The sequence below is a fragment of the Coregonus lavaretus genome, assembly GCF_964263955.1.
Source record: "Coregonus lavaretus genome assembly, chromosome: 12".
Lineage (NCBI taxonomy): Eukaryota > Metazoa > Chordata > Actinopteri > Salmoniformes > Salmonidae > Coregonus > Coregonus lavaretus.
The window spans coordinates 22,716,663-22,733,950 of record NC_139999.1 but is presented as its reverse complement, the minus strand read 5'-3'; the positions used below and the strand labels follow the sequence as shown (position 1 = coordinate 22,733,950).

At 46.4% G+C, this 17,288-nt stretch overlaps 1 pseudogene across 1 annotated transcript; it reads right to left on the bottom strand.

Moving 5' to 3' along the window:
- Nucleotides 1-379: 379 nt before the first annotated feature.
- Nucleotides 380-16,444, bottom strand: LOC311138274 (A disintegrin and metalloproteinase with thrombospondin motifs 9-like; annotated as a pseudogene). The gene is made up of 6 exons: nucleotides 16,256-16,444; nucleotides 2,267-2,432; nucleotides 2,010-2,213; nucleotides 1,772-1,903; nucleotides 1,565-1,655; nucleotides 380-475 (listed from the first exon to the last, which is right to left on the bottom strand). The product of its transcript is annotated as an A disintegrin and metalloproteinase with thrombospondin motifs 9-like (transcript).
- Nucleotides 16,445-17,288: the final 844 nt, after the last annotated feature.

Sequence of the window (17,288 nt, the reverse complement as noted above, 5' to 3'; positions counted from 1 at the left end):
TAAAAATGTATTTGATTTGATACCAGTATTGCGATACTAGGATGTAAGGAAGCAAAGGAAGCAGAACATTTCTTGAGAAAAACAGTTCTAATGTTGGAAAAGACAGCCTTATGTTGTCACTCAGAGTCATATTTGTTTATTTTGCAAGCTATAGCACACAATATTTTACAAAAGTAGGTTTTAAAGGACTATAGAGTTAAGTCTGCTATGTATTTTCTTATTTGCCAAGGAAAATCTGGTATCATAGTATCGCAATACTGGTATCATGACAATACTATCAGACACACTGTCAAAGACACATCTAGTAAACAAGATTAACGTAGATTCGTTAGGTCCGTACAAGTCTTAAGTCCTAACCTCAGAACTCACACCCTAGTTCTTACCTGTGGACGCCGGGGGGCACTGTAGCAGTCTCCAGCTGTGGCGAAGGGAACTCTGTGGCCCTCGCATGTGAAAGCAAACTGCCAGTCTGTGGCTGAATGACAAGAGAGAGAAACAATGGCAGAACATATTAGTAAACACGACAAAGGCTTGGTGAAAAATGAATATGGAAAATAGCTCGATCTCTTTGACTGGCCAGCATCCCTATGAAAACTCATATACCAGCAAAATAACAATCTGCATCTTCCAAAATGATTACACTTTTACATAACCTAAATCCAGCCTTGCTTTTAGGGTCACTATAATGGCAATATCAGTATAATTCCATCTACTTAGTGCAATTTAAACTAATCCCCCACCCCAGGCCCTTTAATTGTGTGCTCCTAAATGACATCTTGATCCCATTAACCCCACTCTGCTTGGACTCTTATTTCACAGCATGTTGGGGGAGTCAATCATGGTACTCTGACACTATGCTACATTAACACAAGCTTGTTAGCTAGCTAGCTCAAGCTTGTTAGTTAGCTAGGTAGCTCAAAGGACATTCAAAGTTCGTATAGAAGCTGCTCCTCCTAGGTATAATTCTGTGGGCCTAATTCAGATAATGCATGTCATAACAAGATGCCCAGCGCTTCAAGCCTCCTCCTCAACCCCCTCTAGCTCTCTCCCCACCCGCAAAACTTCAGTTGCATCTTGCGCCATAAGTTAGGCTACACTTGTCTGTCCATTACGCATGTAAACAACTAGCTTGCCTGCTCTAGCCGCACTGAAGTTTTGCGGTTGGGGAGAGATTACTTAACAAAATTATTTGTGAAGTAATTTAATGATTGATTTCACAGGTTAAAAAAAGGAACGATATAAACCGGTACCTTTTTTGGTTCTAACCCGGTTCAGAACTTTATTTTGCTGGTCAGAACAGTGGAACGAAATGAAAAAAATATGGTGGTTCTGTTCAGAACGAAACGTTTGGGAAATAATTTTGAATAAAAATAATGTAATTAATATTTGTATAAATATGTTGGCAACCGTTTTATAAAAGCAATAATGCTCCCAAACCCCTGTGTCAACTCCATCCAAGGGCTGTATCCCGGCCCTTGGCGTCGCCTCGGGCCTCAGGCATTATTGCTTAATTATAAAATGGTGCACCGTGCATTTAATAAGAAAGGTGATACCATAGTCTTACTTTGAGTGCTTTTCCTTGTATTTTGAGAAACTGTTCACCATCAGGTTGGAGATCAGACGGACTCTGGACATCACTGTAGCTAGTGGGCAGATGAGATGAGCGAGCGAACAAAGGACATATTTAGGAGAGGTATAGCTATGTTACAGACATACTATATAACAGGAGTTAGGTGAAGAAGAGGCTGAGAATACTGTACTGTATGTCTACTCAAAGGCAGGGCTGCTGCAGGCTTCGCTGGCCTCTGGTTTAGTGTCTGAGGGACAACTGTCATTGCTGCGTCCCTCAGCAGAAACACTGCACTGTCCTCTCCATCACTCCATCTCCATAGCTCACTGAACACTGAGGGGGAGAGAAGAGCAGGAGTAAGGGTGCCTGCCAGGGCCAATAACACTAAAATGAGAAAAAACATAACAGTGATAATACATAGAGACTGGAAGCCACTCACAGCTCCCCAGATTCCAACCCTCCACTGCTGTGTTGGAGGACAGGGGCCTTGGTTACACGGCATGTAGCTCTCAGGGGGGAGGGTCCCAGGGCAGTTGGACGAAGACTGATGCCCATACTCATAGTTATCATTCCAGCATGCACCTCACTGCAGGTGACCAGACATCTGTGGTCTGTGGTAGCCCTGTCCACAGCTGGCCAAGCACTGCATGGACAAAAACAACAAATATCAGACAAAGCTACAGCATGATCAGATACGACAGTAATGTCCCCTGTGATGAACTCACAGATGTGGGTGTTACAGCTCTCAGACTCATCTGGCCTTCCCTGGTCTACACAGAACATCTCATGGACCTCTTCCCCCTGTCTGGTCCATACACAGCACCGGTCGACGCCGGTGGCCCGACCCACATGACTTACTATACTGGAATGGAAGCGAGAATACCAAAAACAATGAGAAAAACAGAGTTAACCCCAAGATCCTTCCCATAGGTCTAATCTGAGTTATCAAATTTGAAAAGACTGATTGTGGGTGGTGTTAGGGTTTGTTTTCAGCACCAGCAAAAGGTTGGTTCCAAATGTCAAGGTGGCTCACTGGGTTTATTTTATGTTTCATCTGAGAACCCTCACTACATTGAATATGAATTATGTCAAAACAGGATATAAGAGGTGGGAAACATTACTGAGCATGACCAACAATGATAATACTACAACACTTTTAAACAATTTCAAAACCTCCTTTTGACTTCCTGTAAGACTGTAGTGTATGTGAACCTGTTGATTTGTTGTGCTGGATGAAGAGTGAGAATTGATAAAAATAACATAATGGCAGTGTGCTATCGACATTACAGCAGTGTGTTGAGAGATGTTTATAGTCCGGACTTCATTTTAGAGCTGACAGAAGTCTCAGGCCTTCACCCTCGTTCTCTACATCCAGATGTGCACTGAGTGTACAAAACATGCTCTTTCCATGACATAGACTGACCAGGTGAGTCCAGGTGAAGGCTATGATCCCTTATTGATGTTACTTGTTAAATCCACTTCAATCAGTGTAGATGAGGGGGAGGAGACAGGTTAAAGGAGGATTTTTAAGCCATGAGACAATTGAGACATTGATTGTTTAGGTGTGCCATTCAGAGGGTGAATGGGAAAGACAAAATATTTAAGTGCCTTTGAACTGGGTATGGTAGTAGGTGCCAGGTGCACCGGTTTGAGTGTGTCAAGAACTGCAACGCTGCTGGTTTTTCATGCTCAACAGTTTTCTGTGTGAATCAAGAATGGTCCACCACCCAAAGGACATCCAGCCAACTTGACACAACTGTGGGAAGCATTGGAGTCAGCATGGGCCAGCATCCCTGTGGAACGCTTTCGACACCTTGTGGAGTCCATGCCCCACAAATTGAGGCTGTTCTGAGGGCAAAAGGGGGTGCAATCCAATATTAGTAAGGAGTTCCTAATGTTTTGTAGACTCAGTGTATGTACGTAGTAACTCAAGTGTTGTGACGCTGTGGGACTGTGTTATGGTGGTAATCCAAGTTTATAGAGATTTTTTGGAAGGACTTAGAGAGGCCTTAACTTGCGTCAGAAACACTTCAGCTCTTACGAATGCACTCCAGCTGGTCTTCATCTACCTTATGCGTCCAACGATGTCAAACAAATGAAATACCTGGAATTGTTATTGTGAGCTGAGCAGCCATGCTGTGCCTTAGTTGAATTTAGCCTGTCATAGCAGGCTGGTGCGTTTGGGATAATATAAAACCATTCTAAATGTGTTATTATAACAATAATAACATTATGACAACTATAACATTATAACTTTAACAGCACCAAGTAGCCTATACAACTACATTGGACAAAAGGACAGAGGAACTAGCTCATAGTATTAAATATTAGAACTCCTAGCTATTAGAATGAGTGGCATAGCCTATGTTATTTTAATCTATGGTGAGAAAATCAAAGAACAGGCTACCACTAAAAACCTTTCCTCAAGCTTTCAGGTTAACTGACAAAGGAGGAAGGCAAAATCACGGCTGTTAGAGAAACTAGCTTAGCCCACAAAGGCATTAGGCCTGAAAGGACAGGGCATATGGTACAAATTGACATGTGTCTAGCTGTCAGAGGACAAGTTGGAGCTACCATTCTTGCTTTAGGCCCCCTACCTTTCCAATTCTTTCAGATCTGCATGAAGCGACTATGAGACATAGCAAATCAAATCAAAATGTATTTGTCACATGTTTCGAAAAGAACAGGTGCAGCGGGTCCTTTTCCAACAATGTAGAGTTAAAGTCTTTATGCATCTTTATGTGCTCTAATATCATAAGCACATTTATTTTGGGCTAATTCACCACCTGAGTAAGTGGAGACTCAAAATACATTAGCTAGATCACTAACTCTAAAGATAATACCCACTCATAGTAGTCATGTATTAATCTAACAGTACATGTAATGTCTTTTTTTGTTGTTGTAGCCATCTAGTTAGGGGTAAAGTGACTAGGCAACAGGCTAGATAATAGACAGTAGCATGAGGTGAACTGCCATAATTACCTTCAGCTGTTTGCAGCTTGAGGGGTGCCAAGGTGGTATTTTCTCTCTACTAATTAGGCTACACTCTCCTCTAAGTGCAGTGTTTTCATGCTGCTTGTTGACCTAGATTTAAGGCTTCCTGAACATAAATACAAAATATACTGCTTTAATGCACCCTTTAAAGCCAAAAAGTCTGAACCCGATCTGATCTCTGTGTTTCATAATTGTCCTTCAATTTGCAAGTGGCTGAATGTATCTCACTGGAGAAAGCATCAGAGTGAGCAAAACAGCGCCCCTCTGTCTCAGTACGTATGGCCAATCTATCTGATGCTGTCTGGTCAAAAAGAGTATGACATTGTTGCTGCCAGAAGCATTGAATTCAATTGCAAATGAAGCCAGCGAGCATTTGGCCTCCCTTGATAAAATGTTTTTTTTATAAAAGAATCAGCGTTGAGCTAAACTGAGTGAGCACAACTGTGAATGTTCCTGGCACACCCAAAAAAACGTGTCAAGGGAAGCCAATTTGGATTTGGCTTCACACCAATCACATCACATATAAAGCAAAACGTCATTGACAGAAAAAACATGAATTGTTGCATCTCGTTGTGTCGTTGTCCTCCGGTGGCTAGCTAGCTAACTAAAATCATCCCTTTCCTAAATTAGCCATGGATGGAGATAGGGAATTGGACTTGGTGTACCGGCCAATGATTGTAACGGTGATTCTGATCCAACCATAAATTTATACATTGTTCCTGAGAGGATGGAAGTTCAATATGTTGCTAGATGTAGTAAGCTAACGTTAACTAGTTAGCTGGCTCATAATTGCCCATGAAAGTAAGTTAGGCTAGTTAGCAAGCCTTTTAGTCAGGTAGCCTAGTCGAGGACAGCAAAAACTAAAAGCGTGTAGGTAACTGTATGACAGTCATAGAGCATTTTGGCAACATGAAAGAGAGGAGGATGGTATTACTACTTCTACTTGTGCGCACAAATGCACACACACACACACACACACACACACACACACACACACACACACACAGAAATTAGTACCATTGACAGCCACATGATATTTAGCTTATGTTGATTGGACTAAATTGTTTTTGCTATCTTTTAGTTGTCACTGTATTAGACTAAGCATAGGTGATTTGATGATGTTGAAATGTTGAAGTTGAAATTGTGCTGGAATGACTTTAGTGGAGGCAGCTTCTCCATGGTTCTAAATAGTCAAAAAATGGTAGAAACATTAACTTGCTTGACCACGCTGTAGTAGGTCATGTAACTGTTTGTTACATGCAATATGCTTTGTGGACTTCACCGGAGAGACATTGCTGTCAGGGTTGAGTGTAGAGGTAACGTAGAATCACACGCAGGACACACAGAGGTTCGAACAGATGTCTTTAGTGAAGTCCAAGGAACAAGCCAACCACGGCAACAGGCCACAGGCGAACTTTACGCACAATGGTAAGTACAAAATAAATGCGCACAAAGTGCGGGACTCTCTCTAACAAAACTATATAGAGAGAACAGAACAACGAACTATTACACACAACACCTGACCAAACTCAAGAGAACTAAATAGGACGCGTAATGAACACTAACAAGGAACAGGTGTAACAAAACAGACAAAACCAATCAAACATAGAAACATAGAACGGTGGCAGCTAGTACTCCGGAGACGACGACCGCCGAAGCCTGCCCGAACAAGGAGAAGGAGCAGCCTCGGCCGAAACCATGACAGTACCCCCCCCTTGAGGCGCGGCTCCAGCCGTGCGCCGACCCCGGCATTGGGGACGACCAGGAAGACGCGGAGCAGGGCGCGTGGGATGACCACGATGGAACTCGGTCAGAAGAGACGGGTCTAGGATGTCCCTCCTCGGCACCCAGCACCGCTCCTCCGGGCCGTACCCCTCCCACTCCACGAGATATTGGAGACCCCCCATCCGGCGTCTCGAATCTAGGATGGACCGAACAGTGTACGCCGGAGCCCCCTCGATGTCCAACGGGGGCGGAGGAGTCTCTTCTATCTCATAGTCCTGGAGTGGACCAGCTACCACCGGCCTGAGGAGAGACACATGGAACGAGGGGTTAATATTCTTGTAATCAATGGGCAGTTGTAACCTGTAACACACCTCGTTCAATCTCCTCAGGACTTTAAAAGGCCCCACAAACCGCCGACCCAGCTTCCGGCAGGGCAGGCGGAGGGGCAGGTTTCTGGTCGAGAGCCAGACTCGATCTCCAGGTGCGTACACTGGCCCCTCACTGCGGTGGAGATCGGCGCTCGTCTTATGTCGACGGATGGCTCGCTGCAGATGGATGTGTGCAGCATTCCACGTCTCCTCCGAGCGCCGCACCCACTCATCCACCGCAGGGGCCTCGATCTGGCTCTCATGCCAAGGTGCCAGAACCGGCTGGTACCCTAACACACACTGGAAAGGGGTTAGTTTAGTGGAGGAGTGGCGGAGAGAGTTCTGTGCCATCTCGGCCCAGGGAACATATCTCGCCCACTCCTCCGGCCGGCCCTGGCAATACGACCTCAGAAACCTACCCACATCCTGGTTGACACGTTCGACCTGCCCATTACTCTCCGGGTGGTAACCCGAGGTAAGGCTCACCGAAACCCCCAACCGTTCCATAAACGCTCTCCAGACTCTGGAGGTAAACTGGGGGCCTCGATCAGACACTATATCCTCGGGTACCCCGTAATGCCGGAAGACGTGGGTAAATAGAGCCTCAGCGGTCTGTAGGGCAGTAGGAAGACCCGGCATGGGAAGGAGACGACAGGCCTTCGAGAACCGATCCACAACGACCAGGATGGTGGTATTCCCCTGGGAGGGGGGAAGGTCTGTAACAAAATCCACCGAGAGGTGAGACCAGGGTCGTTGTGGAACGGGCAGGGGTTGTAACTTACCCCTGGGCAAGTGTCTGGGCGCCTTACACTGGGCACACACCGAGCAGAAGGAGACATAAATCCTCACATCCCTGGCTAACGTTGGCCACCAGTACTTTGTGCTAAGGCAGTGCACTGTCCGGCCAATACCTGGATGCCCAGAGGAGGGTGACGTGTGAGCCCAATAAATGAGTCGATCCCGGACCTCGAGCGGGACGTACGTCCGACCCACCGGACACTGTGGAGGGCTAGGGTCGGTGCCTAACGCTCGCTCGATCTCCGAATCGACCTCCCATACCACCGGTGCAACCAGACAAGACTTAGGTAGTATGGGAGTGGGCTCAACAGACCTCTCCTCCGTGTCATACCGCCGAGACAGGGCATCTGCCTTCCCGTTCTGGGACCCAGGGATGTAAGTGATCTTAAACACGAACCGGGCTAGAAACATAGTCCACCGAGCCTGGCGAGGATTCAGTCTCCTAGCTGCCCGAATGTATTCCAGGTTACGGTGGTCAGTCAAAATGAGAAAAGGGTGTTGAGCCCCCTCAAGCCAATGCCTCCACACCTTTAGGGCTTGTACCACGGCTAACAGCTCCCTGTCCCCTACGTCATAATTACGCTCCGCCGGACTGAGCTTTTTCGAATAAAAAGCACAGGGGCGGAGTTTGGGTGGTGTGCCGGACCGTTGTGAGAGAACGGCCCCGAAACCGGCTTCAGACGCGTCCACCTCCACTTGGAATGGTAAAGCGGGATCCGGGTGCGCCAGCACCGGAGCCGAGGTAAACAGGTCCTTCAGTCTCCCAAAAGCCCTGTCCGCCTCAGCTGACCACCGCAAGCGCACCGGACCCCCCTTCAGAAGGGACGTTATGGGAGCTGCCACCTGTCCAAAACCCCGGATAAACCTCCGGTAGGAATTCGCAAAACCCAAGAACTGCTGCACCTCTTTAACCGTGGTTGGGATTTGCCAATTACGCACGGCTGACACACGGTCAACCTCCATCTTTACCCCTGACGCAGACAACTGATAACCCAAAAAGGAGACCGACTCCTGGAAGAACAGACATTTCTCTGCCTTGACATACAGGTCATGCTCCAATAGCCTCCTCAACACTCGGCGCACCAGGGCTACATGCTCGGCTCGGGTAGAACTGTACACCAGAATATCGTCTATGTACACGACTACTCCCTGCCCCTGCATGTCCCGGAAAATCTCATCTACAAAGGATTGGAAGACTGATGGAGCATTCATTAACCCGTATGGCATGACGAGATACTCGTAATGACCGGAGGTAGTACTAAATGCTGTCTTCCATTCATCGCCCTCTCTAATGCGCACCAAGTTATATGCGCTCCTGAGGTCCAATTTTGTGAAGAACCGTGCCCCGTGTAATGACTCCGTCATAGTCGCAATCAGAGGGAGTGGATAACTATATTTCACAGTAATCTGATTGAGACCGCGGTAATCAATACACGGGCGCAAACCTCCATCCTTTTTCTTCACAAAAAAGAAGCTCGAGGATGCGGGTGAAGTGGAGGGCCGTATGTATCCCTGTCTCAGAGACTCGGCAATGTATGTCTCCATCGCCCTCTTCTCCTCTTGTGACAAAGGATACACATGGCTCCGCGGGAGCGCAGCTCCTGCCTGGAGGTCTATCGCACAATCACCCTGTCTATGAGGCGGCAACCGCGCCGCTCTCGTCTTGCTAAACACGAGTGCCAAATCCTCATACTCGGGGGGAATGTGCAGTGCGGGCATTTGGTTCGGACTCTCCACCGAGGTCGCCCCTACGGAAACACCCAAACATAGCCCCTCACACTGGGCAGACCACCCCTTAAGAGTCCTCTCTCGCCACGAAATAGTAGGATCACGTGTAATCAACCAGGGAAGCCCCAGCACCACCGGATACGCAGGAGAGTCGATCAGATAGAGCTGAATCGTCTCCTCATGACCCCCCTGCGTCTCCATCCTAAGTGGCACTGTGACCTCCCTAATCAACCCGGATCCTAACGGACGGCTATCTAGGGCATGTACAGGGAAAGGATTATTTACCGGAAGGAGAGGGATCCCTAACTCTACACAGAATTTGCGATCTACAAAATTCCCAGCTGCGCCTGAATCTACTAGCGCCTTATGCTGGGAACGAGGTGCAACCTGTGGAAAACAAACAGGTATGGTTATGTGTACGACAGAAAGCTCAGGGTAAGTGGGGCGCCTACTCACCTGGGAGGACTCCCCAATGTGTGGCCTGCCTTCTCCTCCACCAGGAGACCCTCCCCAGCACCTAGCCGCGGTGTGCCCTCCACGGCCACAGTTGGTGCAGGGGACGGCCCCCCTCGGGCTCCTTCTCCTCTGTGTTCTAGCGCCAGCACCTTCGAGCTCCATAGGGCTCGGCTCGGAGGTGCTGGAGGGTGGAATGGGCGACCCCCACCCGGGACGCCCGCGAGTGGCGAGCAGGGTGTCCAGCCGAATGGCCATGTCAACCAATTGGTCAAACGAAAGCGTGGTATCCCTGCACGCCAACTCTCTCTGGACGTCCTCCCGGAGGCTGCAGCGGAAGTGATCTATGAGAGCCCGCTCATTCCACCCTGCATCTGCCGCTAGAGTCCGGAACTCCAGTGCAAACTCCTGAGCGCTCCTCATCCCCTGCCGGAGGTAGAATAGACGCTCCCCCGCCGCCTTCCCCTCCGGTGGATGGTCAAACACTGCACGGAAGCGGCGGGAGAACTCCGCATAGGTGATAGTTGCGGCGTCTATTCTCCTCCATTCGGCGTTGGCCCACTCCAACGCCTTGCCGGTGAGACAGGAGATGAGTGCAGAAACGCTCTCGTGTCCCGAGGGCGCCGGGTGTACGGTGGCGAGGTAGAGTTCAACTTGCAACAGGAACCCCTGACACCCGGCAGCGGTGCCGTCGTACGCCCTCGGGAGCGAGAGCCGAATCCCACTGGGTTCCGGAAGTTGGACAGGCGGGCTGACCGATGGTGATGGTGTGGTAGGTGGGGGTGTGGGTACCCCGCTGGTCTCCCATCGATGGAGGGTGTTCATAACTCTGTCCAGAGCGTGCCCGATTTGGTTAATCCTGTCCTCCTGTCCACGAAGGCGCTCCTCGATGATCTCCGTGGGTGCGGTTGCTCCTGCTGATTCCATTGTAATGGTGTGTAATTATGTCAGGGTTGAGTGTAGAGGTAACGTAGAATCACACGCAGGACACACAGAGGTTCGAACAGATGTCTTTAGTGAAGTCCAAGGAACAAGCCAACCACGGCAACAGGCCACAGGCGAACTTTACGCACAATGGTAAGTACAAAATAAATGCGCACAAAGTGCGGGACTCTCTCTAATAAAACTATATAGAGAGAACAGAACAACGAACTAACACAACACGTGACATCGAACAATTACACACAACACCTGACCAAACTCAAGAGAACTAAATAGGACGCATAATGAACACTAACAAGGAACAGGTGTAACAAAACAGACAAAACCAATCAAACATAGAAACATAGAACGGTGGCAGCTAGTACTCCGGAGACGACGACCGCCAAAGCCTGCCCGAACAAGGAGAAGGAGCAGCCTCGGCCGAAACCGTGACAATTGCTCTCTGGTTCTCTTTAGTTTTCGTAACGGGTCGCCAAACGACCTATGGGAACTCCTTCTCCTTCACGCGATGTGATTGAGATGCTTAATATCAAGTAAATCCACGCAGTCACGCCACACCCTTACTGTACCCACGTGACCTGTCACAATAAAAGGCGGTGTGGCGTGACATTGTGTCTTTTCTTCACTCTCTCGTTTATGTGTTTTACATTACGAGATTGCTATTAATCCCCTTCGGATTACTTTCTTACGATTCTTTAACGACTCGAGGAGGTGCTGTGAGTAGTTGATTTTATCTAATCTACTCCCCCTCGTTCTTGTTATTTTGCCTGCCCATAATAGCTAACTTTTATCGCTTTTTGTTGGGCATTTCCATCCTTGTGTGTTAGCTAGCTAGTTAGCTTCGGGTCTATCCCATTACCTCATAAATTAGCTCGTAGCTAGCTAGCTAAATTAGCCACACATAGCTACAGTAGTTAGCTTGCTGTACCTGTTGTTGGCGCTTGTTGACCTGCAGTGTCGTGCCAGTCCCTGCTTGACTGCAACACCAGCCCGTTAATCCAGCATTACCACTCCTTCACTTGGAGTTCTGCTGTGATCACGGATCTCAGCAATGCTGTTGGCTACCGGTCCTTGCTTGACTGAGTCCATCAACACCGAGACTGACAGTTCACGCTTGACTTCTTTATATAGGTGGGAGTTTTCGAGCTCGGACCTTGATACATATTTAGGCGGGAGTCTCGACCCCAAAGCATATGGAGTCTACGGTAAGTATAACATTCTATAACATTCTCTCGAAGCATTCGTAGCCGATACCGACCCAATCGAAGCATACGCCGAAACACATAGAGACAAAAATGGAACACACTTCTCTTGTGTGAAAATCCGTTCTTTGCACACTGATTCAGTGCTGTACACAGGATGTCATTCCACCCATGTCAACAGTGTTAAAAACAACTCCCAGCCTCGGATGAACACACACTTTGCATTCTTTGCTTGGGAGCTGAACATGCTCAAGCGGCTGCCCAGTGTAGAAGCTCTTGCACTCACTGTCAGAAATTCAAACCGAGAGTCTTGACTTCCAATCAAATCAAATCAAATTGTATTTGCCACATGCGCCGAATACAACAGGTGTATACTTTATAGTGAAATGCTTACTTACAAGCCCTTAACCAACAATGAAGTGTTAAGTAAAAAATATATAAGTAGAAAATTAAAATAACAAATAATTAAGGAGCAGCAGTAAAATAAATAACAGTAGGGAGGCTATAAACAGGGGGTACCAGTACAGAGTCACAATGTGCGGGGGCACAGGTTAGTTGAGGTAATTGAGGTAATATGTACATGTGGGTAGAGTTAAAGTGACTATGCATAGATAATAAACAGAGAGTAGCAGCAGCGTAAAAGAGGGGGTGGGGTGGAGGGACAATGCAAATAGTCCGGGTAGCCATGATTAGCTGTTGAGGAGTCTTATGGCTTGGGGATAGAAGCTGTTAAGAAGCCTTTTGGACCTAGACTTGGCGCTCCGGTACCGCTTGCCGTGCGGTAGCAGAGAGAACAGTCTATGACTAGGGTGGCTGGAGTCTTTGACAATTTTTAGGGCCTTCCTCTGACACCGCCTGGTGTAGAGGTCCTGGATGGCAGGAAGTTTGGCCCCAGTGATGTACTGGGCTGTACGCACTGTAGTGCCTTGCGGTCGGAGGCTGAGCAGTTGCCATACCAGGCAGTGTTGCAACCAGTCAGAATGCTCTCGATGGTGCAGCTGTATAACTTTTTGAGGATTCTGAGGACCCATGCCAAATCTTTTCAGTCTCCTGAGGGGAATAGGCTTTGTCGTGTGCTTTGGGTGCAGAGCCTCTGGATTCTCATCAGATGAGTCTGCAACACAGATCAATGATCATTCCAAATGCTCCAGGTCAAATGATGGGTCTCACTCCCCTCATGAGCCACCGCCAAATAAACACATCGCTCGCCCTCGCCTGAGCACAAATCTCGAGAGATAATCAAGGAGATTAAGTCACTGGACAGTTGTATGGCAACTGTCGTATCGAGTGAGTGGTGGCAATTATTGCTGATAAACAAAGGAGTCCGCTCATACTGAATCCTTGATCATAAGTTTATTCAGATCACAAGCTTCAGCATAAGTGACAGGTGACATGACACCCGGAGAGCGACGCCTCAGAATGGCCGCTCTGCCCTTTCTGTAGTCTAGCCCCTATTTATAAACAATGCAAAAAGATGCTCCCTCTTCTGGCCAATCACACTTCCTGTCTGTTGTATGTGGCGTTACACTAAAACATTCCCTCTTGATACTAAAATCAACATTATTTCAGTTCCACTTAAAAAACATTTAACACCATCATAATCTCAATACACTACACAACCATTGAGTCTGCCCTTGAGAACATCCTGGCCAGGCTTCCCCCACCGGTACCAAACCCAACCCCTACCTCTGAATGGAGCGTGGATGTTGAATTAGATGACACTGACGTACTGTCCACAAGAGCCTCCCACTCTTATGACACAGACTATGAGCACTCTGATGATGATGATGCTATGTAACACAGCTCTAGCATCTTCCAGTCCCAGCTTTCCGTCCTGGCAGTGATGATTGACCAGAAAATATCCTTGTCTGAAATTTATGAGAGCGCAAGCAGGAACCTCAATGTGGAGCATGCACCTACTGCCATGACGTCCACATCCCAGTTTGATTAACTCAGTTCTTCAAAGACTGAGACATCCATCCCGTTCTTCAAAGACTGTGTGCGTGAGCAATGCACTTGGAGCACGCCAAATGACAGTAGCCCTGCCATGCCAAGCATATGCACTCGCTTAGCTACAGTTCATGGTGCAGATGATAATGGTTTTGGCTATTTCTCCCATATGGACAAATAATTTGCTTCACTTGTTCTTCTCTCCATCACAGTTCAGACCAAGAGCTGAATTACAAACGATGCAAGGTGTCATGTAAAAATCTTCCCAGCATGAAATAGTTCCCAATTCTGTTGTGATTGCGACGTCATGTTGTGAAAATGTTCACAGCGAGAACATTTTCCCAGTCAATAATTGTGTGGATGGCTGAGCTCATGCGTATGTCTCTCACACCCTCCCTCACCATTGATTTAGCTAGCTAGCTATCATAATTAGCTGTTAGTTGGTCGAGATGGCTTGTTCTCAGGGGTGTGCAGCTTTAGCTTGTTTTTTATAGCCAAATAAACAAATATAAAAGCTAGGTTTTAACCAAAGTATAAACAATTGTTTCACATCTCCACAAGTTACTTTTGATAACCAAATGTATTGAGCTAGCTGTCTGCCATTCCGTGCATCACATGCTAGGCTCCACTAGCTAGCTAGCACAACTAGCTTGTGTCTACAAATAGCTTATAACTTTACCCACCATCTCTCACATTACCCAAAGCCAACAGTACCGACGTAGCCTCTGCTGGAGCAATCCTTGAGTTGAAAGTAAATGACAGCGCTGCAAATAAATGCAATGCTAATTTGTGGTAAAGCCAAATCAACTATCAAACACTATTACCAAAGATTTATATAACTAACCCATGGTACTGCAATTTCTCCAAAATAATCTGTTTTTGCTGTATTTTGTCACTTGAGTGGCCTCTACTGTCATAATGTGGAACTGAAGACTCGACTGTGTTGCGAGTGTGTCTTCCAAGTTTGTCGCCAGAATATTGCCAAGGAGAAAGCAAGTCCTTGATGTCATGTATGGCCATATGCTTATTCGTAGGTTGATAATAGAAATTAACAGTGAAATACTTGAGTGAACAGATTTTATTTGAGGGTATAAAGGGAAGAGACATTACAGGCTATCCCCAAAAAAAACTATCATCCTCCCCCCTGGCAGATATCAGACCAAAAGCTTTAGATGTAAAACCTACATAAACAAGTCACGTCTCAGCGATCTGCTGTCTTATAGCAGGTGTTTGACGCTTTAAAAAGCAAATCAATTGAATAGATATGACCCCCCCCACACACACACACACACACTAAATTGAGATGCTGACAACAAAAATAAAGTCAGACATTTCTGTATGCTTCCAACAATTTAGGGTAATATAATTAACCAAGGTTCAGCACTATGGCTGTTTTTACACAGGCAACCCAATTCTGAACTATTGGAATAAACAATAATTGGGCAAAAGACCAATTAGTAGGAAAAAAAATCAGAATTGGGCTGCCTGTGTAAACGCAGCCTATGTGGTTTCCTCAACCCTCCCTGAAGAAGGTGCTGAAATGTTGGTTCTTTCCATTAAATCAGGGGTGTCAAACTCATTCCATGGAGGGCCTAGTGCACGTGGCAAATTAATTCCATGGAGGGCCGAGTGTCTGCAGGTTTTCGCTCCTCCCTTGTACTTGATTGATGAATTAAGGTCACTAATTAGTAAAGATCTCCCCTCACCTGGTTGTCTATGTCTTAATTGAAAGGAAAAACCAAAACCCCGCAGACACTAGGCCAGGGGTTAGGCTGAAAACACGCAGACACTCAGCCCTCCGTGGAATGAGTTTGATACATGTGCATTGAATGATTAGAGTATCCATGCGTGTCTGACTTTATAATTATATAAGTAAACAAAGCCGTAGACTTCTTTGAGCTAAGAATAAGTGCTAACAAAATAACAAGAAGCAGACTCCTAAACAGTAAGAGGACAATAAGAAATATAGGCTATCTTTTAAGAAAGCAAAACAGTTATGAAATCCTATTTACTTGACATGATGAGCGAGACATGTTGTAAGAACGGTTTGCTGGCGTTACAATATGATGGTGGCATTGCATACATACAAAATAAAAAGCATACATGTTAATAGGGATGTGCATCTTTCCCTTTCAAAACGATGCGATAAATATCTAGCTAGATACAAGGCTTCGATACGATACAGGAACGATACGTTTTAGGTTAAACCTACCTAACCACACTGAGGATGATTACATCTGACGAGGCAGAGAATGTTGGCTAGCCCCGAAATGGCCAGCTTAACCCCTTAGGCCCTGCCTCTCAAATGAACATGCAGATGCAACCAAATAGTGAAATAAAATGTACAACATTTATGGGGAGGCAATATGTGTGAGGATAAGTACAGCTTTGCCCAACTGAACCCCTCATGCTTCTGCAGAATCCACACTGTGACCTGTAAGATAAGAATGCACACAGATATGGTGCATTGACTACAAAATGTACACTTATAACACACAAAAACATCCAATACCACATTTCATTACCTCACAGAACATAACTTCTTTGATGAAGTAGAAGTGGGTGTCTGCGTCAAAGTCCTTGTCCAGCCGTGCGATGACCCTGAATATCTTCTTTATGAGGGCCTCTTGGCACTTGGAGACTGCAGGATGAGCAAACTTGGAGCCTTCTTGTCTCACCCTGGAAGATCCTGAAGGATCCAGCCACTTACTCATCCGGTCGTTTGTGACTGTGCCGTCGGAAAGTGCTCGGTATGCAATTTAATAGTTAAGTGGAAGGGTACTGTTAGTCATGAATTGTAAGCAAATTGTAGTTGAGAGACTCATAATTTCTTCAGACAAGAAAATTGCCTCAATGTCTTCGTCAGCGAGGGCATAAACGCTGAGGTGGCGATGGAGAGCAAGTGTTCTGGAAAATACCAAGTAATAAAGTTCATTATTTTTTATTGATCAAACATTGTATTCCAATTGCAAAATTATGCATCAACTCCAATTACAGACCTGTCATATGTCATCTTCGTCACCACATACAATGCCAGAGACGCAGGATGGTATCGACGAAGATGCCACAATGCTGACTCATCAAGTTCCTGTGTTTCCAACACACAGGTTGCATATTTAAATAAGGCGATGACTTCCGGAGCAGACAAAGACTCCAGTTGTCAAAATCCGTCTGAGCCTGGCGCCATTGTGATGGGTACACAACGGTCCATTCACTCAGATCCCAGACGTTCCTGAAGGCATAAAAATACAGGGTTTTGTTATGTAGCCCTTTACACTCGTACCCGGCAACTTTTGCGAATGTTTTGTTATCTCAGTGAGGGAAATGCTGTAAATTTAAGAGGACTATGTATTTTGAAAGATGAGACGTTGAGGATTATAATAAATACCACTTTGATGTCATACAAGCAAGCACATTTCCATATCATAAAACTCATGTCATACACAGTGTCAACGTTTATGATCAGTTTGATGTACAGTTACAAGATGACATTGCGCCATACCCTGGGTTATTCTGAACAGAATTAGCCTGTTTGTCTATTGTGAAGAAAATTCACCA